The following is a 24,186-nucleotide window of genomic DNA, read 5'->3' as shown; positions in this document are numbered from 1 at the left end:
GGGGCCAGGACCCAGGAGAGCCAAGGAGCCCAGGGGACTGGCAGCAGAGTTGCCCTGGTAACCACATCCTAATTGGAGAAGGGTGACCTGGGCAAATGGAGAAGGTGAAGCTGAGGGATCTCCTTTCTCCATCTTTCTGTGCTGACCCTGGAGAGGGAACATGGAGGAGGCAGCATGGCTGGAATGGCTCTTGAGGACCCCTGTCCTGGGGTCCTCACACAATGAGCCAGAGTGCAGAAAGCTTCCAGAAAACTTGGAGCACCAAGACCACAGAACACAGCCTGGAGGGCTTCTGACTCCAGGGAGAGAGTCAAAGTAAATCGCAGGCCAAGACTGCTTCAACCAGTCCAGCAACTCCTGAAAGTTAGTCAGCACTTACTCCCATGATAACCAGGTTCATTCATTCTCTTAATTTTTTTTTTTAGTTCAGATTCCAACTCTCTGGCTGCCTACATTTCTTTTTCATAAATCGGTTCATATACAGATGTTCCTTGATTTATAATGAAGTTATGTCCTGATAAACCCATCAGAAGCTGATGCATTAAAATGCATTTGGTACACTCACTTCTGGACGTCATAGCTCCGCCTAGCCTACCTTAGACATCCTCAGAACCGTTAAACTTTCCTACCATAGGGCAAAAACCCCACAAAGCCTATTTTATAATAAAGTGTTGAATAGCTCATATCATTTATTGAATACTGCACTGAAAGTGAAAAACAGAACTGTGGTCTGGGTGTGCTTTCACACAGTACTCTATAAATTTAATTAATTAATTAATTAATTTTGATGTTTAAACATTTTAATGTAGCTCACATTGGCTGCTCTGCTTCATTTCAGTTCCTTCATGGCCCAGCCTGGGAGCAGGGACCACTTCAGCTTCTCTGCTTTCTCCTTGTTGATGAGCAAGGTATAAAGGTATCTGCTACATCGAACTTTAAACTTCATGTTATCCTTGTTTTTATTGTTCTTGACAGATTTGGCATCCTTTCAAATGGCTGTGAGCAGAAAATCTTTGATTTCCTCAATTTTCCGTGGCATGGTGATGACGTGGGCAGATGGCACACATGGGCACTTCTCCCCGAGGACAGCCACAGACCCTCACAGCTAATACTGTGAACTGAAGGGAAAAGAACAAGTACTCTATAAGTGTAATGGCAGTTTTATTATTCTGAAATGAAAAACAAATTTGAGCATGCTTTGCTTTTGACTGGGATCGGAAAGAAAATCTTTTCTGTGACGGGTCACTTCACAGATGCTTCAGGCTGGCCATAGCCTCTGCCCCATGACTCAGCCTTGCATGTGCAGCGTGAGTGAGAGGTGCATGGTCAAGGTCTGCATGGACAGGCAGAGCTGACCTGGACTTTGACATGGTCAGGGGGGCTGTAGTCCACTGACCCCTGCTGGATCCAATAGGCATCACTTTGCTCTTGGAATGAGAGGAAAGGATCTGGTGGCCACAATCAACATGGACTGGCAGGGGGTGGCCCGCTGGACTGCTGTGACTAGAAGGAGCCTAAGTCTCTGTGCAGGTTTGGTGGAAAGGCTGCTGGATTGATTAGTGATGCCTGCCTCTGGTCCAGGGATGGAGAGCAGTGGTTGTGTGCTGGGTATCTGCAGATCTGCTGGGCAGCCTTGCGTCTGGCAGAGTGAGCTGGATTACCACGAACACAGGTGGACCAGTGTGAAGGGAATGCTCAGAGATAGAGGTGGCACTGTGGGAGGTAAAAGGGCACTTTATGTTTAGACACAACTAGTCACTGTGGATCTGCCAGATCCGATTAATATAAACCAAATGCCTCCTCTGTGGCATCCACTAGTTTAGGAGCTGTGTCCAGCTTTTCCTTCCTCAGGTAGTCAAATGCCACAGCTTGAGAGGATCCTGACACTAGTGAGAGGCAGGTCAGGTCTCTCTGCACCAGCACTGGTGGGCAGGATCTTGTGTGGGGCTATTTTTGCTTCTCAGTATCTGGCAGCTGCTGGGAGGAGGTGAGGTTGGCCCAGGATACTTTGTTACACAAAGCCAGGGTCTTTGCCCTTGCCCTGATTTTTTGTTCAGGGCTGCCTTTATTTCCTGGTTTTCTCTCTGGAAATAGAATCTGCCCTGAACTTGTTTGGGCCTGGGGTCCTCGCTTAGCTTTTATTGGCCCCAGTCTAGTCCTGAAGCTTCTATCCAGGGTTCCACTTTACTCCAAGGGTTCCCAGAACCACCATGCTTCTCAACACCCTCTTAAACCCTGTCAGCACGGTACTTGCTCCATTAAAGGAACATCATCACTGTAAGGCGCTCTTCAGCATACCCTGGATCAGAGCCACGTGCTGCTTTGCCACTGTGACCTTGATGATCAGCTCTCTATCCTGGGGCCAGCCCCACAGTCCTGAGTTCTTTTTGGTGAGTTGCCACATTTATCACATCATAAGGAGTCACGTTTCTGACATTGGCCAAATGACTCCAGCTCTGAGCACTAATCTGCCAGATTTGCGGGTTTGCTTCAGATGCTGGCTTTCCTATTTTGGGCCTCTCTGTATGTTCACAGGGATAGATTATCGGGTCATATTGGGCTCTAGTATGTGCTGCTTCCTGATGGCCTCTGTCCCTCTCTATGAGCCTCTGGGCCCATTGATCTCTATTGGATCACAGTTGTTCCCTCCATGTAGACCTGGGGGTGGGGGCACAAAGAGGAGACATGGGATTATGATTCCATCACAGACATGACAAGGCCCTTAACTAACCAAAGTGACACAGAAACTAGTTTGTAAATTTTGATAAAATTTTACTAAATGATTGGGATAAAGTTATAATTTCACATGAACATGTCCCCACCTGCTCTCAGCCTGCCTGTGGTAGTGGGGCCTGCTCACCCCGACCACAACAGCCTCATGAGCCTGCTGCATCCCCTGCAGTCTGAGCTGCATGCCTGATGCCTGGTCCTAGGTTGATGAACAGCAGAAATGATCACTCCCTTCAACAGAAACTCCACTTGAAATCACAGCTTCCATCAGGGAAATGACATCAGAACACATGACATCAGAACGGCATGCCTCCAAAAGCCAAGAGGGTCTTGGTTTTGAGTGCTCGGTATGTGGAACATTAAACATTCTGGGTTGAGCTTCCCACACCAGGCCCTGTGGGCCTATTTATAGAGGTGCTTCTAACACTGGGCAACAGTGATACTTTCCCCTGGAGCTCAGCCTCATAAACACATGCACAGCTTCTCAAGAAAAGCAACAGTATATAAACTCAGGATAGTATAAATCCACTGGAAAATACAGATATGTTTCTTGCCACACGGAGAGAGTCAAGTCTACAGGGCAGATGCAGACTAAGACATGAACTGGTAATACATTACCTTAGGAAACATGCAGCTTCTTACCTTTGGGATGTTATGTTTGCAATTGGGATTGCAAAGTACAATCCCCTGGGAATGCTCAAGAGTCTGAGGACTGCACCACCCTTAGAGCAATAATGTCAAAAGCTCTTGAGGCTGGCCTGGGAATTAGCATTTTAAAAAGCTCCCAGGTGATTTCAATGTGAATTCTGAATTGGAAATGCCTGCTCTGAAATGCCCACATCCTGGCTTTGGGTGGTGTTAATCAGGACCGGCTGGGTTATCCTATAGTAACTTGTTATTCCCAGGATCTTAGTGGTTTCTCACAATGACTCATTTTTCCACCACACTGCCTATCTGCCCATTGAGGGTTGGCAGGGAGCAAGCTAAGGGAAGGTTCATTATTGTGTGATGGCGCCATTTGGTTCCATTGGTTTCCATGGCAGGGAAGGGACTGCTTGAAGGTCCCACCAGGCTCCACCATTTTGGGGGCTGGAAGTAGCCTATGTCACTTCCTCCCACAGTCCATTGGCCAGAGCTGATCACATGCCCTTTCCTAGAACCAGGAAGCTGGAATGGAAGACGGCGTGTGCTGACAGATGTGGGATGAACGCCATTGTCTCTGCCACATTGGCAATTTTCACATCTTGTCTCCCCATGCTGACTGGTTCTTACTTCACTCAAGGTTTCATTAAGGAAGTTTTACCAGAAGGAAAAACAGTTAGCTCAGGTTTAAGTCTCCATCACTTTGAGAAGAACTGCCTGCCATTTTGGTATATTTCTAGCTTCTACAAGTCTCATCAAAGTTTGACAGAACATGTATATATTTTCCTCTGGTCACTTGAATGTAATGTCAACCATTTCACAACTTCCTACTGATTTGTTGCTTCTTAACGTTTGTAGCATGCTGTTTTAAGTATGGCAGCTCTGCAGGGCATATTTTGTAGGGCCAATTCCCTCTCACCAACTTTCTATTTCAGAAGTCTCTTTTTGTTTATTGCATGCATTTAGTGTTCCAGGAAACATTTTTAAAAAATTGAGTGTTAAAAAATTTGGTTATGATTTCTATTGAGATTAGTTATCTTTACAATATTATCTTCTGCTCCAAGGAAATGCTCTGTATTTATAATTATTAAAGTCTTTTGGGTTTCTCAATGGATGTTAGCATTTTTTTCTTTATAGGTCTTACATATTTCTTATTAAGTTTATTTTCAAATAGATGTCTATATGTGAGTGTGTATATATGTTCATATATATGTGTATAGGATATTTTTTCCCATCATGCTTTCTAACTGCTTATAGATGGTATTTAGGTGTTTAAGGTTGCTATTGAAAGATATATATTCATTTTATAATAATTCACTTTACTAAACTGTAATGGATTTTATTTCCAGGTAGAAAATTATATTGCCTGGAAACAAGTATAATTTTGTTATGTCCTCTCTTAATAATTTCATGTCTTATTTATTTTCTTACCTTGCTGCATTGATTAGGCCTCCAGAACAATGTTCAATAGTAATAATAATAGAGGTGTTCTTGTCTTACCTTATCTTAATGGTAATGACTACAGTGTTTCTCTATTATTTTTTATGTTGATTGATATTTTGGGATAGATATCTTTATTACACTAAGATCATGTTCTCAGTTCACAGAATATATATTTGTTAGTTGCGGAGCAGGCTGAACGAATGTTAGCTACAGGGTGCGCTGAACACTTGACCCTCACCCTCACCTGTCTGATTCCTTATTGCTTGTTTGCTTCAAGTCTGAACACTCAACCCCCCTCAAGGCTGAACACTCAACCCCACTCAAGGCTGAACACTCCACCCCCCACCTGTCTGGTGCAATGGAAACCCAAATCTAGCCCCTGCCCCGTCTGCCTGAGGGCAGAAGATGACACCCTTAGCAACTATGATCCAATCACTGCATGCCAACAAGGCAGCTTGCAGACCCAGAGACCCCGCTAGATTTTGGCTATAAGAACTCTCTCCTGCAGGGGCCTCCTCTCTCTTCTCTGCTCTCTCTCTCTCTCTCTCTCTCTCTCTCTCTCTCTCTCTCTCGCCCCCTCCCCCCTCTTTCTCTCTCTCTTTCTTCTTTCACTTTCTCTCTTGTGCTTTGCTCTCCCCCTTGTTTTGCTCTCTCTCTCTCTCTCTCTCTCTCTCTCTCTCTCTCTCTCTCTCTCTCTCTCTTTCTCTTCTTTCCTTGTCAATCAGACACCACCACAATAAAGATCTCTTGGTTGCTCCGATTGTCGTGGTCACTTTCCTTTCAATATATATTAGTAATATTTTATAAAAGACTTTTTTGATTGATTATATGCCTCTTTTATGTCCATTTTTTTGTCCTGTTGATGTGATAGTAATAACTTTTAAATCATTATATTTAATCCCTGAGGAATAAAAATGCATCTGAGATCTTTTAAAGACGGACTCTCAACTGACATTTCCCATCTTCTCTTCAAACTCACTTCCTCTGTGCCTAACAACAGGTGTCTCCCCAAACATGCAAGGTGCTTTCTAACTCTTCATATAGGTCACATCACTTTGTCTGAAAGGGAGTACCCATATCTTCCAAATGGGTACCTCTGAGCAATCTTCAGACCTAGGGCAACCAGGTGTGCTGGTTGGCTGGGACAGTTCTGGTTTGTGCTTTCTGCCCCAGTGAAATCCCCACTCTTGAATGTGTCTTAGGTTGGAGTGAACTATATGGCCACCCTCTCTTTAGATAAATTGTCCCTGCTCCCCCTTAAAGAGTGGAACTTCTCCCTCTGGGTACCCACACCTCCCTGTATGTATTTTCACTATAGCACTGAATGCAATGCATGCTTCCTCAGTGCGAGTGAGCTGGCACCCTGTAGGTGCTTGATCCATGAGCCAAGGTTATTTGTTGAATGATAGTTTGTTATGATTTCAATTTTTTTTAATAAGAAGAGCTCTCCTTCCAGGGCACCTCCTCCCCACAGCACCGCTCTCTGAGGCTGATGGCCAGGCCCACACAGCACTGGCAGCACACACCCTCAGTGTAGTGAGACCTTTCTGCTTTAGGTCCTTGGGAAACTCAAACCATGGCTTGGGGCCTCCGAAAGCGGGGGAAAGAGGAGGGGAGGGGAAGGAGAGAGGTCTAGAAGGTAAGAAGAAGGATGGAGGAGAACAGAAAGGGCAAAAGGGAGGAAGGGAAGACAGTGGCAGACTGAGGAGAAAGGGAGGGAGGAGGGAGGCATGGAGGAGGAGAGTAGGGGAAAGTGGCTGTCCCAGAACAAGGCCCTGCCCCTAGTGTGGCTCTCATGCAGCTATTTTGGGAGGTGTTAATTTCTTAGCTATTTGGGGAAATTTCACAGGCAGATTTATCTTGAATTTCTTGGGCTTCACCCGCCTATGATTGCAGAATGTCACATTGCTTCTAGCTACTCAAATTAAAATGAGATGAATCTTTATGGCCTTTGCTGATAGCAATGACTCCTCCGAAGGATCAGGGCCTGCAGCCCTATTTTGGGGGGTTTCTCAGGTGCAATCTCATGTTTGTGCAGAGGGGGCCTCTTTGCATCCAGGCTCCCTCTTCCAGCTTCTCTTTGCTTCCTCTGATGTCCATGACCCTGGGTGGGGCCCCACCTTGCAGAGCCCAGCCATTCCAGTGATTCCCCTGCTCCCACCCTGGCCTTAGGGAGGAGAGACTCTGTTTCCCTCTTGCTCCTCAGGCTCTCCCCTTAATTTCTTCTGCTTGGTAGACCCCAGGCAGACCCTAAATATTCTGAGCATTATTGAGAATTGTGAGAGAACAAAGAAGAAGCACAGCCCAGGGGTGCCTATGAAGACATCCATCTTTAAGGTCCTTTTCTTCTGCTTGGCAGACCCCAGGCAGGCCCCTGGGCACTGTGGTGCATGCCTGTGATCCCAGAGGCTCAGGAGGCTGAGGCAGGAGGATTGTGTGTTAATGCCAGTCTCCGCAAATTAGCAAGGCACTTAGCAACTCAGTGAGGCCCTGTCTCTAATAAAATATTTTAAAAAGAGCTGGGGATGTGGCTCAGTGGTTAAGTGCCCATGGGTTGAATTCTCAGTACCAAAAAATAAATAAATAAAATAAAATAAAATAAAATAAAATAAAATAAAATAAAATAAAAAATCTAAGGTCCTTTTCCAGGACCTGGCTCATTTTGTGAACATTCTGCCAGACTCCTCTCCTCTCCATCCTTTCCCCATGTGACCCCTAAGATGAGGCAATTTTACATCTTCCCAGGCTCACCTCTGAGGACTATTTTAGTTTTCTGTCACTGCTGCTAACAAATGACCACAAACCAGGTGGCTTAAAATACCAGAAGTCAATTGTTTCATAGTCCTGGAGGCCAGAAGTTCAAATCAAGGGGTTTCCCTGGGTGGCTCTGGAGGCTCTGAGGGAACAAACTGCCTCTTGCTTCCTCCTAGCTCCTGGTGGCTGCTGGCTGTCCCCAGCATTCTTTAGGTTTGTAGATATGTCACTTCAATCTCTGCCTCCACCTTCATGTGTTCTTCTCCCCCATGTACCTCAGATCTCCTTCTCCTTACTCTTTTAAGAACACCAATCACTGACTCAAGGCCCATCATAAATCCAGTATGATCTCATCTCAAGCTCTTTTAACTATATCTACAAAGACCTGATTTCCAAATAAGTTCACATTTGAAGGTAGTAGGGATTAGGAACTTGGTAATTTTTTTTTTCCTTCAAGGACCCAATTCAACCTGTTACAGAGTCCCATTGCTTCCAGGATGGGCACTTTCCAAGAGGGAGTATCTTTCTTTCTATACCTACCACAGTGTGGTCTTGCTCTCTGATCTCCAGAGACAGCTAGATTGCCTCCAACACCCTGGGCCAACAGCCACCCTCATTCTCTTTGTCCTTATAAGGGGCATCGTGCAGCTGTTGCAGAGTGAACCAGGTGCCCTGACCATTAGGAGGGCGGTGCATGCCATAAACTGAAGGGCACAGAGCTCTGAATGCTCATCAAAGAGAAGCAGAGGTGGTAACAGAGGTCATTAACTCCCATAGGGTAGTCGCAGTTTAGCTGGAGTTGGAAGAGAGAGGAAAGTCTGCCAATGTCTTTAGAACCCCATAGAAGGAAGTCAGACCTCCAAGGCTCAAGTCTGTTAATAACCTGGTGCTGATAAGTGAACTTATAAGGGACCACCGTGGTCACATAGTTCAGTGTTTCCTAAACGAAGGTAGGCATTAAATAGGGGGTGAAGAGAATATTGAGTTCTGTGATCCAACCAGTAGAGGACACCCAGCTTAAGCAGACACACATGCATTTCCAGACTGAAGAACTTCTTGTTATCTTAAGCCAAGTGTTGCAAAATGAAATGTGCATGGGCCAGGCAGGTGGTGGAGATGAGTGTGTTGGACCAGTTGGGGACTGTGGGACACAAGAGGATGTTACCCTATGGTACAGGCACTTCTGACCTAATGTTAGAAAGCAAGGGGACATGGGCACAATTCACAACTGCCAGGGAGAAGTGGTCAGTAAACATTCCCCAAAGTATTCATGTGGCAGACTGTGGAGGGGGAAGGGCTGTGTTGCAAACTGTGAATGCACTGGGAAAAACTATGAAGAGCCAATGAGAGGTCTGCCATAGATGGACCTCTTTCTTTACTATTTACCAGTTAGTATGAGATATTTCGAGTTGTAGCAGAATAGACTGCTTGTCACCATCCCAAAACTGAAGACTTGAGTTCAGAATCCACCTCCGGCTTTCCTGCTTCTTAATTGTATTACCTGGAGTAAGATGCTAAACCTCTTGGACTCTCTGGCTCTCCATTTGGTATTGATTGCTGTGTAACAACCCATCCCCAAACAACAATAATTTCTTTTGCTCTGTTAGGCATTGACAGGGTGCAGCCAGGCAGACCCCACCCAGAGTCTCTCAGGTGGCTACAGGCAGATGGTGATAGGTGCTGGGTGGGCTGGGGTCATCTTGAAGTCATCTTCTCTTGTATGTCTGGCACCAGGACAGCAGAGACTCATATAGCTGGCTTCAGGGCAGTGAACTCCTTATTTGGTGGCTCAAGGGTCACAAAGCAAGTGTGGTCTTAAGACAGAGCAGCCAGCAGAAATTGTGTGCTTTTTGAGTCCTGGAAGTCATGCAGCAGTGTATTATCCATCCGGGTGGCCACAAAGACCCACCCAGTTTCAAGAGGATGGGTTGTGGACTCCCGGTCTTGGTGGGGTGAGTGTCAAAGAATTTGTGAACATGCTCTCTAACTACTACACCCTCCAGCCAGTTGGGCTAACAAGCCCCTTTACATACAATGGGCGTGCCAGTCTATTGAACCTGACTTTACCCAGAGGCCACGGTGGTAATTCCACTTTCTCAGTTCTTATACATAATGCCGAAGGGAATATCTTTGTGCCTGGTTTTTCCTTTCTACTTTCGGCTCTCTCTTTGGGATGGGATGCCAAGAAGGGAGATTGCAGGATCAAACAGTAGAAACGTTTTAATCGACGCTTCAGTTTTCAAATAGCTTTTGAAAAAGACACGCTGAGAAGACTCGGGCTGAGTCACGCTTCCCGCACCTTGGTGGTGTGTACATGGACTGCCTGGGTATTTTGGGCCCTGGACTGAAGGTTATTTTTGCTTGCTTCCATTTCACTTTCACAATGCATAATCAAAATGCTTTTGCTTGAACGCAGATGGGTCCAAAGCTCTAAAAACAGCTCTTGGGCTCTGCAGGAGAGAGGGTTACTCTTCTGCAGAACTTTGATGTGTCCTCACCAATGGGGAACAGGACAAAGCAGAGAGGACATGAAGAGACCCAGCTCGGCAGGGACCCCGCTTGGCTAGAGGCACAGGCCCACACTTGCTCTAAGTAACATTTCTGAGCCGCAAAGCTCATGTTGTCTCCTGGACTTTCTTACTTGATCTTCCAGATGATCCCAGCAGTCACAGAGTTTTTGTGTGGTGCATTATGGGAAATATATGGGCATTTGAATAAGATCTTTTTGAGCCACATGTTTCCCTTTCTGAAGATGGGGCTGCTCAAGTGGTGGTTAAGAATATCTGCTATCTGCTAGAAAGCCCTGGGTCTCCTTGACCAAGACCTGGAGATGTGGTGATGATTTGGGTGATGATTTAGAGAGTGAGCCTCCCCAGGGACTAAGTTGTCTAGATAATTGCTTCTAGAATTGACTGCTCCTTGCTGTATAAGGCTTTCACATGACACGCAGGCTTAGAAAGGGCTAGATGCTTTCTATTTTAAGTCCCCCCTGCCTAGGATTCACAGGAGCCAGTTGGGATGTTAAGGCTTGATTTTCTTTGACTGTAAATTTAGCTAGTGACCTTAGTGGGACTTGCCATTTAACTTAATCTTTTCACAGCAATGTGGCCATGGAGGGTCCAGCTCTGAACTTGAGAATCAAGAGACTAGTCTCTGTTCCAGCTCTGTCATTAACCTGGTGGGTGACAAACCACTTCTCTTTTAATATCTTTAGATGCACCAAGAGCGACATGGAGCTGAACTTGGCCTCCAGCTCCTACAGACATTGCAGCTCTGGAACATGATGCTGTGTGACAGACATCCCCTAGGGTCCTTACTCCAAGATTGCCCTGCCTTAGAATTGCTTCCATCTTTCTCCTGCCATTTTTCAGATTGAAATGAGGGTTTGAGCATGAAGGAGAAACATAGATTATAATCTTGGAAAAATGGGTTGTATTAGTTCATTTAGGCTGCTATGACAAAATACCACTGGGGAGCTTATGAACAAAGAAATTTATTCCTCACAGTTCTAAAGGTTGGGAAGTCCAAGATCAAAGTATTGGCCTTCCTCCTCATAGATGGTGCTATTATTCTTGCTGTGTCCTCACAAGGTGGAAGAAACCAAAGAGTTCTTCTTGTATAAAGGCACTCATCTCAATTATGACCTATCATTTCCTAATACCTTTGCCCTGACAGTATTTCCATGTGCAAACTTTTCTTTAGGGGTGTGGGGGGTCACATACTTTTAGACCACTTAAGGGTTTAAAATGGCAGAAGGCTATCTTAAACTAGGATCTTTCAGAAGACAAGGATTTGAATGGAAGTGGATTATTTGGGAGCTTGCATGAGGACATGAAACAGAAAGAGAAGGAGGCCAATCACGATGGTTGTCAACCTGACTGGATTATCATATGCTTGGAAAATGGGAAAAACACACTCCTGGGTGTGTCTATGAGGGTGTTTCCAGAGATGATTGGCATGTGGGTCAGCAAACTGAGAAGTGAAGACTTACCCTGAATGTGGGTGGCACCATCCAATAGGCTGGGGACTTGGATGGAACAAAAATTAGCAGGAGGAGGCCCACTTGCATGCCCAAGATGGACTCTTCTTGAGTGGGGGCATATTTTGTGGCTGTCATTCCCTGGGGACATCAAACTCCATCCTCTCCAGCTTTCGAACATGCATGCTCACTAGTGACTCTCTGGGAGCTTCCAGATCTTCAGCCTCAGAGAGGGGCTGCATGATTGGTCCCACTTTTTCTGAGGCTTCTGGCTTCTTGGGTTCCGGCTTCTCCAATCTGCAAATTATTGTTATGTGACTATCTGGCCTCTGATCATGTAAGCCAATATAACAGATCCTCTCTTATGATTATATATGCATTCTCTGAGTTATGTTCCTCTAGAGAACACTAATACACCAAATGCAGTGTGTGAGAGAGAGTGGGTTTCCACATGAGTAGCTGGAGCTCTGTCTTTCTGGAGACTTCTGGGTGTACTCTGGGAGAACGTAACACAGAGCTGTCTACCCTAGGCGATGTTTTCCCCTCAGGAGCATTAACTCTCCAGCCTGTCCAGCTTGCCATGCACAAGCCCTTGGGTGGAGCAGTGCAGAGGTTTGCACATGGCATGTACTGGAAGGAGATGCTGAGAGGAATTGGGCGAAGGCTTTGACAATGTCTTGGGCAAAGGCTTTGACAACGATGGATGCTGCTGGTGACACATGGAACATTGCCTGGATTTTCTTTTTGTTCGTTGTATTACAGTGTACAGGAAATTTATCTTGTAAGAAAATCCATCTTTACTAAGCAAGTATGGGAGTCTTTTGATGTTCCATTTTATCAAGAAGATAGAAATTAGCTCAGTGGTAGAATGCTTACCTAGTATGTGTGAGGCACTGGGTTTGATTCTCAGCACTGCATATTAATAAAATAAAGGTCCATTGACAATTAAAAAAAAGAAGATAGAAGTTATCTTTAATTAAAAGGAAATGTCTCATTTTTTTAATTTACTCCAGCAAAATTCTGGAGACATTGGAAAGGTACATGAAGGCCTGATTATGTTGAAACCATGCAGTGAATGGATTTGTGGAGTTTGGGAGGAGTTTGTGGAGAGAATAACGACTCAGGTCCTATAGAGAAGAGGCAAGAAGATGCCTGTTTAAGTAAGCTTTACATCACTATAATAAAATACCCGAGACAATTAACTTATAAAAGAAAAAGTTTATTTTGGCTCTCAGTTTTGGAGGTTCTAGTCTGTGACAAGTTGGTCCTATGGCTTTGGGCCTGTGGTAAGGCAGCATATCATGGTGGGATCATGGAGTGAAACAAAACCACTCCACTCATGGCAAAAGGGTGAGGAGGTGGCCAGTGTCCCACCATCCCTTCAAGGTCATACTCCCAATGATCTAAGACCTCCCAGTAGGCCCCTATTCCTAAAGTCCACTCCCCTCACTCCACTTCACCTCCCTGGGGACCAAGCCTTTGAGTGACAGTCAAAAGCCAAACTCTAGCAATGCCCCAAAGCATTGTGTAATGAAGACAACCTGATGATTTTGCCATTGATGTGCTTCTGGTCAGAACAGATTGGTCAAGGATTCATCAATTCACCTCTTCTCCTGTATCCTGCCCGCACCATTTGTCAAGGGTGCAAAATGGAGCCGACACCTCTGGCTTTGCTAAGCATTTACAAGCCCCCACCTTTGGCAGACTGAACACTCAACACTCAGGGTCTTCAAAGAAGGAGATTATCTCTGCCCCTCAAAGGAAGATGGAATGAAAAACAACTATTGTGGGAGGCAGGAAAATAGAGGAGGAGGAGGTGTGATTGCACCTCTGGGCAGAAGAGAGCAGAAGGGCTTCCTCCTGACTGTCAGGATCCAGGCTGATGTCTGACAGGACATGGCAACTGAGCTGGTCCTTGGCCTGGATAGCGCAGGTGCTCCTAACATAGAGAATTGCAGTGGAGGAAGGTATGGGGAAGTGGAGGCGTGTTCGGGTTTCTTGGCTAGTCCAATGTGGCTTCATGAGAAGACATCATGGACAACATGTGGGAAAGAGAGGAGGGGGCCAAGGTGTACAGAGCGGGGTGTATATTGGGCAGAGGAGACAGGAATGACCTGTGGGCGACATGGGAGCCATTAAGGCCTCCAGAGCTGGGCAGGGAGGGCTGGCTTTCACATATCCTGGCTATCAGTGTTGTCCGTGAATCAGAGCATCCGGCTTAGAAACCGGTGTGGAGGATTGGTGCAGTGGCTGGTAGGGTGGTGATGGGTTAATTTCTTGTGAATGTCAATTTATTCTGAAAAGCAGCATCTACCTTTGCCTTCCTTTCTTACTTTGGGAGAACAAGGCACCGACCTGAGACTTGAACCCTGATCTAATCTCCTGTAAATAGCCTTGCTCCATTCTATGGGGCTATTTTCCTTGGAGATGCTACCTTTCTGGATCGGTTCTGTCTAGTCTCCATTAGGTGTCTTGTAACTGATCTGGGGTTGCAGAGTGGGGTGGGTGAAGTTCATCCAAACATTGAAATGCTAAGGGGCGGGTGCTGTCAGGAGTGAAGGGCAGAATCAGATTTGTCTAAGATGATTGGCTCACGTGAGGAGGCTGCCTGGCTGGTGTGCCATGAAAGAAGGACAGGAAACTTGTTTGGATGTCTTGTTTTTAAAATTTAAGAGTATTAGAACAAGGATCATTATTAATAAAACTTAAATTGCCATTCTTCCCTTCACCAGAAAGGAAAAAATTTCCTTACTTATTCATTCATTCACCAAATATTTCTTGAGCATATACTATCTGCAGTCTCTGCCTCGGGAGTTTAGGAAACAATAATGAACACAAACAGACAAGCCTCCAAGAGTTCACATCTTAGCAGCAAGACTGAGAATGAACAAGGGACAAAGAGGCATGGGAGATGCTAGCTCATTCTCCCCCTGGCTCATGGCTTCCAGGAGAGGGACCACCCTCCCTTTGTTTGGTCTTCAAGATCCTTCCCAATCTGCACCGTCTGCCTCTCCAGTCACTCTGTCTACCCTCCAAGGTCCAGCTCAATCCTCTTGCCTATGCTGGGAGACAGTTTGCTTCCTTAGCTCTGAGCAGTTAGTTGTTCCACTTTGTTCTTACACCTCATATTTTCTGGTACCATCCCAATATAAAAATTAAAAAAAAAAACTTTTCTTATATACTCAAGCCTTGAGTTAGCACAAAAATCATAACCAGGTGCTGAGTTTGTTAAGAAATGCTGGCCCCATTTCCACACCTCTGTTATCACTTCTATCAGTGTTAGTGGTGACTTTCTACTTATTGTCCTGTCCCCCCTCCCCACCCTCAGCCTGAGAGTCTGGTTCATCTCAGAGCCCAACATATGCTTGTGCTCAGACGGTGTTTTCTTTTCTTTTCTTTGGAACTAGGGATTTGAACCCAGGGGTGCTTAACCACTAACCGCATTTCCCAGCCCTTTATAAATATTTTACTTAGAGACAGGGTCTCACTAAGTTGCTTAGGGCCTCGCTAAATTGCTGAGGCTGACTTTGAACTTGTGATCCTCTTACTTTAGCCTCCCAAGCCTCTGGGATTATAGGCGTGCGCCACCATGTTTGGCTTTCAGGCAGTATTTTCTGAACAAACCATCAGATTGACATGTGGGCTTCACAGAGCAGCAAATCTGTCCTGGACCCTCAGAACCAAGTGGTACTCAAGAAGGGGAGTAGTCTGTCCTCAGCCTGTCACCTCCAGCTCTGAGGAGGACACAGCAAGGCAGGCTGAAAGCTGAGCCTGAAATGATTTCAAAGAAATGTGCTTTCGCCAGATTCCAGTCCAGGTCTGCAGCATCTCTGCAGGCCAGGCCTGGTGGCTGTTTACTATACTTCATAATATATTAAACACAGGCTCCAAGCCCTGTTCCGGACGTCACTTGCCTCTTGCCACTGGATGCTCTCTGAGGGCTGAACTGCGCAATCCTGCAGGTGGATGAGCAGAGCCTGGGGCACGTTTCAGCTCAAAGACGCCAAAGCAAACACTAGGCATCTCAACTGAGCACATTCCTGAGCTCATTAAACTGGGTGAAGTGAGCCCAGCCGGATGGAGACCAGAGAGGAGACAGCCGGTCCTCGCCCAGGACACAGCTGGGGCCAGGCAGCAGCAGCACCTGCTGAAGGGGGGCTCAGTGCCCAGTCATCATTCTTCCCTCTTCTTGTCCTGATTCGGTCCCTTCCACAGCCTATTGTCCCCCAATCATGGGGCAAGTAGGTCTGTGCCAGCTTTGGGGAGTTTGGCTGGTTGAGAACACCCGTGGCTCTGCCCGGGAGGAACTTACCAGCGGCAGGCAGACAGGCTGTGGTGGAACCAGTCAGTCGGCAGGAACGGATTATGTGAGATGAAAAGCTAATGTGACGGACCGCCCAGCCGAGAACTGGAAGGGTGGGATTTCACAGCCACACCAAGTCAGTCAAGGCCACAGGAGTTGGAGAAAGCACTAGCAGGATCCTCAGGGTAACTTTTAGAACAAGGCGTCCATGAAAGATGGGCTGGGCCTTGCATCTCAGCAATTCTTTTGCTGCACCTTTAAGCCTGTCTCCTTGATGTGATTTTCATTTTGTTTTGGGGCTGCTAATGAATGGTAAATGGTTTTCAAAGGCATGCATGACTTGGAATCTTTGTGAGAGGTGGTGAATGTTATGTTCATTCACTGGTTTGAGTGCTAAGGCAGGGTGAGGCAGAGAAATCAGATGGAGACAGACATGTTTGGCTTCTAATTTTGATGAGCTGTGAAGCCTCGGACAGGTTGCTTGTCCCCTCTGAATTTGTTTTCTATTCTGTAAAAAGAGGATGGACCCTATGAAAGTGTATTGTACCGGAAGTGGGGAGATTCGAGTCAAGTCATGCTTTGTGCTTAAGTGGGCTTAGAACATATTTTAGCAAAAAGCCATGAAGACATAACAAGAAAAGGAAGGCTGGACAGTGTCACAGTGTCACAATTCTGGGACCATGGAGTGAGCCAACAGGACCCTTAATGTTTGACCTCATGGGGCAGAGGGACTAGCTACCATGAAGCCCCTCCAATGGCCCTGGCTGTGGCCCCCTCCTTGTGTGGATGACATTTTTAGGAACAAAAGCCAAGTGGCAATGTAAGTCTTAATCAAGGTACAGCAGCACATTGTCTTGCAATTTAGCCATGAAAGATGAATTGGAGTGAGTTTTGGAGGGAGCGTCAGGGTCAAGATCAATATGATGAAGGTTCCAGGCTGTGCAGTTCCTGGAACCCATGGGCACCCTGGGTGTGACATATGCCTGTTTTTTTCTCTCTCTGATATAGTCATGACCAGTGCAAATGTTGCCATGTTGATTGACTCTCCTTCCCTGTAGGTGGCCTCACTATTTGGAACAGATATTGGGACCAGGATCTTGGTCTCTTCCTAAATCTTCTCCCCATTTAACATCTCAACTCAGATCTAACTTTCCCAGAATCCCAAAACTTCCTATTGCCTGCCAGGTGGGACCCTAACTAATTTACCTGATGTCCCTCTCAAGTCTCCTCTGGAGGGGACGTGGTTCCTTTCTTTGCTCCATGGCATGCAGGTCAGTATCAGTTATGAGCTTCTCATTTCCTTGGGTGCAGAGGCTGAATTAATCCCTCTGTGCCCAATGACTACAGAAGCCACTGGCAATAAATGGTCTCTTCAATATCTGTTGGATGAAGCAAATGGAATGAAAAAGCCCATGCAAACAAGTTTAATGGAATGGTTATAAGAAATATACATATCAAACCATCTGTCTTATTTAGGCACTGAAAATGTGAATGTCATTTGTCCAGGGAAGCAAGGAGACAGAAAAAGGGCCTTTGAAACAGAGCTCCTACTATGTGCTTAAGCATCCCCTTTATATTAGGCCTGGAGGAGAGGAAGAGGCATCTTTATGGAGATTCTCTGGGCTTGAACATCCAGAATATTTGATAGTTTCCAATCTCCTCTTCGTGTTACAGAGACTGAGGCCAGTTTTGTAAAGTTGAGGATGGCGTCCAAGAAAACTGCTTCACAGGGAAGGAAAGAACCATTGCATGTTCTTTCATGACACAATTTGGACCCTTGAGAGGTGCTGATGTGGCCCTGCCATCCAACAGTTAGCCAGTCAGTACCAACTTCCTCTCTCTTTATTGTTCAGAGGCTGCCCTCCTCCTCTCTGAAAACACCCCACTTTCTGCTCTACATCAGGAGCATACTTGGCTGAGGGCCAGAGAACTGCATCTTTCAACCTTAGCCCAATTTCAACCCGGGTTCCAGATTCCCATCTGTAAAACAAAGTGGTTGGACCACATAGATTGTCACTGTCCAGGCCCAGCTCCCCCTAGAGGCTGGCCTTAGGACTCTGAAGTAGGCTCTGACCAGCAATGGCAGGTCAGGTTCTTCCTTCCTCTCCACCGGCTGGACTCCTTGCATAGTGAAGCACTCACTTCCTCATGTCCTGAGATTGGCTCGGTTGTTCCATGGGCCAGAGGTCCTCAGTCCCTTTTTTCATAATAGGCCCTGATCCTGGACCCTGGACTGTTGATGCTTCATTTTGAAGAGTCAGAGGCCTGGAGCTGAATGACCTCTTGGGACTGATGAAGAAGTTGGTTTCCAAAGTAACCGATGTGTAATCAGGGCATCCTCTCTATAAGGCAATGAGTGGACGCATGGTCTAGCGAAACCATCCATGTGGTTCAAGCAATGCACCTTTTTGGATATTTGTTGACTAGAAGCCACCAGATGGGCATCTCCTGTGTCAAGGTTGCCGTCTGTGGTGGCATTGTCTTGTGAACAATAGCAGTGACATGTCTGCTAAATTCTCTGTGCTAAGGGCTGTTGATCACTCATCTCAAATAGCCTTCACCATAACCCTGTGAGGTCAGGTTGTCACAGGCATTTTGCAGGTGTGGAATGTGAGATGTCCAGAGAGTCTGAGCAACTCACATAGCCAAGGACAGTCAGCATTTACATCCAGGCCAATTCAACCACAAAGACCACACTCCCAACCTTATGCTGTATACTTGAATCCTCAGAACAACCCTTAATGGTAGCTATTATAACCCACTATTGTGCAGGATAAAAAACTGAGATTTGGAGAGTCCAGGAGACCTGCTAACAGCTATATAACCAGGAAATAGGTGGTCTGGGATGTGAACTTAGCTCTTTCCATCCATTTTCTCTTTTAATTCTCATGACAGCAATGGGAGTTAGGTTGTTCAGTTGGGAGTTAGGTGGTTCAGTTGCAGGTTTGTGGATTCAACTGATGGTGGATTGAAAACATTTGAAAAAGAGCTGGGTAGTAGCTCAGTGGAAGGCACTTACCTAGCATGTCCAAGGCCTGGGTCCATCTCAGCACTGAAAATAAATGTATTTAGGGAAAAAAAATTTGTGTCTGTACTGAACATGTATTGATTTTCTCCCTTATTATTTATTAAACTATTTTATTGCATTTCTGTTGTATTCAGTACTATAAGTAATTTAGAGATGATTTAAAGCCTGTGGGAGGATATATGTAGGTTATATGGAAATACTATGCCATTTTATGTAAGAGACTTGAGCATCTATAATTTTTTTTTCAGGGGATCCTAGAATCAATCTCACAAGGATATCAAGGGATGAATGTACTGTCTGTGTTTCATAGGTCAGGAAGCCAAGGCTCAGAGAGGTTCAGTAATTTTTGTAAGGTTGCATAACCAGAAAGTTGTGAGCAGATGGGAACAAAAGTTGATGGCTTTCCCACAATGCAATACTGTAATAGTCCTGAAATCTGGACTATTATTTGATTTCATCCCAATATAGTGAGTCATGTTAGGGTTTCTATAATGGAAACCATGTCTATAGTTTTTGGTTATCAAAGATTCTGTGTATGAGTCAGGGTGCAAAGTCAAACTGTCAAGAGGAAGAATCTGACATGATGGGGCAGTGAGCTTGGGTACATGAGAACTCACTCACCATTAGACCCAAACTCCACCCCAGCCTAATCCCATCAAGGCCACGCAGCACAGTGGACACATCCAGCTGCAGCAGATTTGTGGGCTGATGGGTCCTGGCCCGGGGCCAGCCTCTCTGGAGGACCAATCCTGGTTGGAGGAGGAGTCTTGCTACAGGGACTTTATGAATGGCATGTGGGTGTGGGCTTAGCAGCAGACCCCGGGCAGGAGAAGGACCTACTGGGCTCCAGACCTCAGACCTACAGAAGCCATTGGGTAAAGACTTCTCTTGCTTTAATTTATTTAATAATTTAAAAAATGTAAATAATTCTAACTTTCAGTTGATTTTTTAAAAATGCATAGAATCCATTGCTTTCCATAACTGTCCAGGACTGTGGGTCTCAGTTTCTGTGTATAGAAGCAGAAGTACATTCCCAACTGTCAGAAAGACAGAGACTGGAGAGCCAGATCAAAGCAGAAGGATAGAGAGGGGCACTGGGGGTAGGAGGAATTGCACAGAGGATCGGGTGGATGGGCCATCAAATGTCAGTTTTTACCTGGTCCTGCAAAGCTTCATCAAATCTTCTTTACCAGCCAGTCACATCCCCTTATCACTTTTCCAGCCCAGCTTTGTGAATCTAAGTGTTGGACGGAGAACTGATAAGGGTTGGTGATTGACACAGCCTTCGGAAGCCCTGTGGATCACCCACACCTGTGCATGGGGGGAAACCCGGTACTCCTGCTCTGGATGCCTGAGGGCCATATAGGATTTGAGGAGGAGGCCCCTGGGCCTCAGGGCCCAGGTCTGCACTCCCTGCCTGAGGATGCTGGGGCAGCCTTTGTGTTGTACTCAGCAAGGTATTCACTTTGTTTATTTGAAATGTGCTCTCTGCAGCTGGGTTTAGGGTCTCCCCATGGAGAGCAGCCGCTGGGGGTTAGAAAGGGGGCACTTTTTCCTGAGGCTTCTCTCTAATAGCTGGAAGGTGAATAAAAGGGCTACAGAGCTCTGGAATTTTAGGTATTCTTTTAAAAATAGCGAAAGCAGGAATTTTCATCTAATTTGAGTGGAAGTCCATCCCAGGCATGTCCTTCAGCAAACGAGAGACACTCACTAAATGCCTTTTTTGTCTTTTTCAGTTTATAGGAACCATGTGTTAGGAGAACATTTCATGATACTAACCAAACTTCTGTCCTTTGTATTATTAAAAATGGTTGTTTATCATTTTGTTGATTCAGATTGATCCTTTATAGCTCATAATTGCTTATATGAATCAAAACCAATACAATCTGTTGAACCGGAAAATGGAAGTAGTTGAGTGACACACACACACACACACACAAGTCTAACTACACCCTGTGCAAAAACATAAAGCCAAGGTAAAAATTCCTATACTACAAACACTTTTACTTCCTGGAATGTGAATACCGATTTAGCATGGAAAGGACCGCATCTCAACCAAAAGGTAACTTTTTTTTTTTTTTCTCCAATTCTCATGACTTTCCTTCAAGAGGAAATACAGTTTGGATTAAGATGTTGCAGTTAAACAGTGGGTCTTAAGCTCAGCTGGTTGTTGGAGTCACCTGAGAGTTCTGAATGATTCTGATGTGTAGCTAATTATATCAGAATTTCTGGGCTAAGGCTTAGGACCAGAGTGGGTTCTAGAACAGTATAAAAAGACAGAACTAAGGCATTTCGTGTTCACACGCAGGTCTCCATGCTGTAACATGGTTGTGGACAAGCTTGGTTGTCTGACATTGGTGCCTGTCCCTCATTCATAGAGATTCTGATTTAATTGATCTGGGTGTGGCCTGAGCACTGTAACTGTACCCAGGTGCCAATGCACAGTCAAGGATTCCAGAGTGCAGCTGTAATGGCAGCTGATAATCTGGGAGTCTTAGCGCCGGGGTTCTAGCCCTGGCTGAGTCCTCAACTCCTGGTATGACCTTGCATAAGTCTTTATCCTTTGTTATGCCTCAGTTTCCTTTTATATAAACTGGAGCTTGGGGACAAATGGATGGAGCAAATATCTCCTCAGAGCCCTTTCTGCTCTCAGAGTGACTGAGGCTCCTGAATGCTTTCATGGGGTTGTAGTTACCATTGGAGACTCAAACCTGCTGTCTGAGCTCTGGGTCTAAGAGAGAAAGTGGAGAGCTGCTCCAGAGGCCACTGTCCCAAGGGTGGACATCAGAGGCAGCACAGATGGATGAGCAAGAGTTCCAGCCCAGAGATGGCACCGCCTCCCTCCAACAGAAATGGCTGGACAGTGAAGGTGGTGCTGTGACTCCCCCGCCCTTCCTCGAGACATTCAGTGCTGGAAGGAGCTAGTGCTCACCTGGAGAGACACTGCTGGGCACAACTACCACAAAAACAGAGCATGTGATGGCCACGAATTCTCCAGAGGTTTTGTTTTCATAGTTCCCTTGTACAGTGTGTTTTCAAATTTTCTGTTGTTGAATTGGTCCAAAAACATATATGTGGGAAGAGAAAAACAAAGGTTGCATTATCCACTGAATTATAAAAATATTAATTATTAAAAGTATAGCTCTCATTTATTTAGGGCTTTTTAGGAACACCTCTGTGCAGAACCCTTTCCTTTAAAATTTTAATTAGCTCTTTTAAGTATTGTATCCCCATCTCAGCTAGCTATTACTAATAGCAGCCCTCATTTATAGTTGGGAATATTGGGATCCAAAAGAAGATAAGTAACATGCCCAGGCCACATGGTAGATTAGAAAATCTGGATTTGAATCTAGGACTGTGGGAAGCTGAAGGCAAAGTGTGTAATCCCTGGCTTGTACTTCTCCATCCACATCTTCGGTACATATTGGAGTTAGGCCTCAATTTATTGGCGCAGTGTCAGGCCAAGAGAGATGGACCTTTTCACTATAAAGCATCAGCTGATCTCAAAAATGGTCCTGGGAGGCAGGGTTTAAGTCTACAAACCTGCTGCTGATAAGGAAATCGCTATGCGAACAGTTTGCCTAAAGACACACAACCAGTCAGTGTAAGGGTCGGAAGAAGCACATCTCTTCTAGAAAAGTGGCTGAGCTCTCAAGGGTTGGCAGAGCTGGGTGGGCTTGGTTGACTCCATTAGTTCCTGCATTTTATGCCCTTGACATGATACCTGGCACAAGGTGGGCTGGAAATCAATGTTAGCTGAATAAAAGACCCCTCAAACCAGATGTGCTCAGACACAATGTCACCCCCACAAGCCTCCACCCTAGACCCCATGCAGCCTTTTAGACATTCCAGCCTGTGATTCCTTTCCTCAAGAAGAGGAGTGGAGGGATTTTTGAGGACATGCCCACACCTGGACCTACTCCTCTGACTGTGTTCACCTTCTCTGCCTGGGCTCTAAATCAGTGACAACACATGGTCTCCTGGGAGGGATCATCAGACCCTCCAAAGCACCTCAGTCACAGGCAGTGAGCTGATTCGGGACATCCAGCCCAAACTCAGAAGTGCAGTGCCCAGCCTCCGTGAACCCATTTGTGTAGTGAGAGGTAGATGCCCTTTCTGTCACTGCATAGCTCCTTCCTGGCCTGGGTGCCTTCTCCCAGGAGTCATTGTGCAGGGTCAGTGAGAGGGGAGTCCTGGTGTGATCTTCTATCTACAGAGACCCAGTCGGGCATGCAGGCGCCCCCCCCCCTTCCTGCTGCAGGCTACTGCCTGATTGCCCATGAAAAGAAGGCTTACTTCTGGCTGGAAACCCCTGAGGCAGCGGATTTCGGTGTGAGTAAGCAATTCCAGGGGCATTAAGGGGAATGCAGGCTTGTCTGGAGAGCATAAAGCTGCACTGGGTTAGATTCAAAAGGAGAGGAAGCTTGGGCTCTCTCAGGGGCCAGACACGCAGCTCTGATATTAAATCCCTGCAGAAGAATGTCTTCATCTTTATGGATGGAGGAAGAGTCAAATGCTTATGAAAAGAACAAGGGACAGCAAAGCCAGGTCCAGGAAATCTCTTCATCCTGAATGAGCCCCGTGCTGGGTCCTCCATCCCATGACAACCTCTAAATGAACTTGCTTTGCTTGCGTTTGGGCGCAGGGTCCCTCCCATTCCTGTCGTCATTGAGATCCATGGCTAGGAGAGAATATAATAGACAACATCTGGTACTTTCCCAAGCACAGATTGTATGCACACATTTTGATTTATTCACTTTACAGATGAGGAATCCAAGGCTCACGGAGGTATCTGTCCCTGGCCAGAACCCAGTGCTTGTGAAGGCACAGCCAGGCCTCTGGTCAAATAACGTCCATGCTCAGAAGCCCTCTGTGCCCCTGTGACCATATGCGCTACATCTACTGCAACAGCTCTGTCCTCCAGGATGATTCATGTGCTGATTTTTCTTCCACAAGTGGGAAAACCTGAGCTTCTGGAGGGCAGGGGTACTAATTTACTTACCTCCATCTATTGGGCTCTGAGCACCATGTGGGCTGCAGAGTAGGTGGACAGTGAATGTCACTGAAGGAAGGAATGTAGCCATGCTCTCTCCATGGCCCCACAAGACCAGGGATTCTGATGACCAGAAAGATAATCACAATGACAACAGCCAGCATTTCCATCTTGCTCATCAGCACTTTGACATCAGGGGCTCGTTTGATTCTTGCAACAACTGAAGGCACCAACCATTATTTCCATTAAGTGGACCAGAAGACTGCAGCTCACATGAGCTGCAGGGCTTCTCAAGCCTCTTCAGTGGAAGAAAA

The 24,186-nt window shown here is 46.0% G+C and overlaps 1 pseudogene; it reads right to left on the bottom strand.

Moving 5' to 3' along the window:
• Window positions 1-758: 758 nt before the first annotated feature.
• On the bottom strand, window positions 759-1,118 carry LOC144377512 (large ribosomal subunit protein eL38 pseudogene; annotated as a pseudogene).
• Window positions 1,119-24,186: the final 23,068 nt, after the last annotated feature.

The sequence above is a fragment of the Ictidomys tridecemlineatus genome, chromosome 5 (genome assembly GCF_052094955.1).
Source record: "Ictidomys tridecemlineatus isolate mIctTri1 chromosome 5, mIctTri1.hap1, whole genome shotgun sequence".
Classification (NCBI taxonomy): Eukaryota; Metazoa; Chordata; class Mammalia; order Rodentia; family Sciuridae; genus Ictidomys; species Ictidomys tridecemlineatus.
The sequence above is the reverse complement of the archived record's forward strand: the minus strand, read 5'-3'. Positions and strand labels throughout refer to the sequence as shown.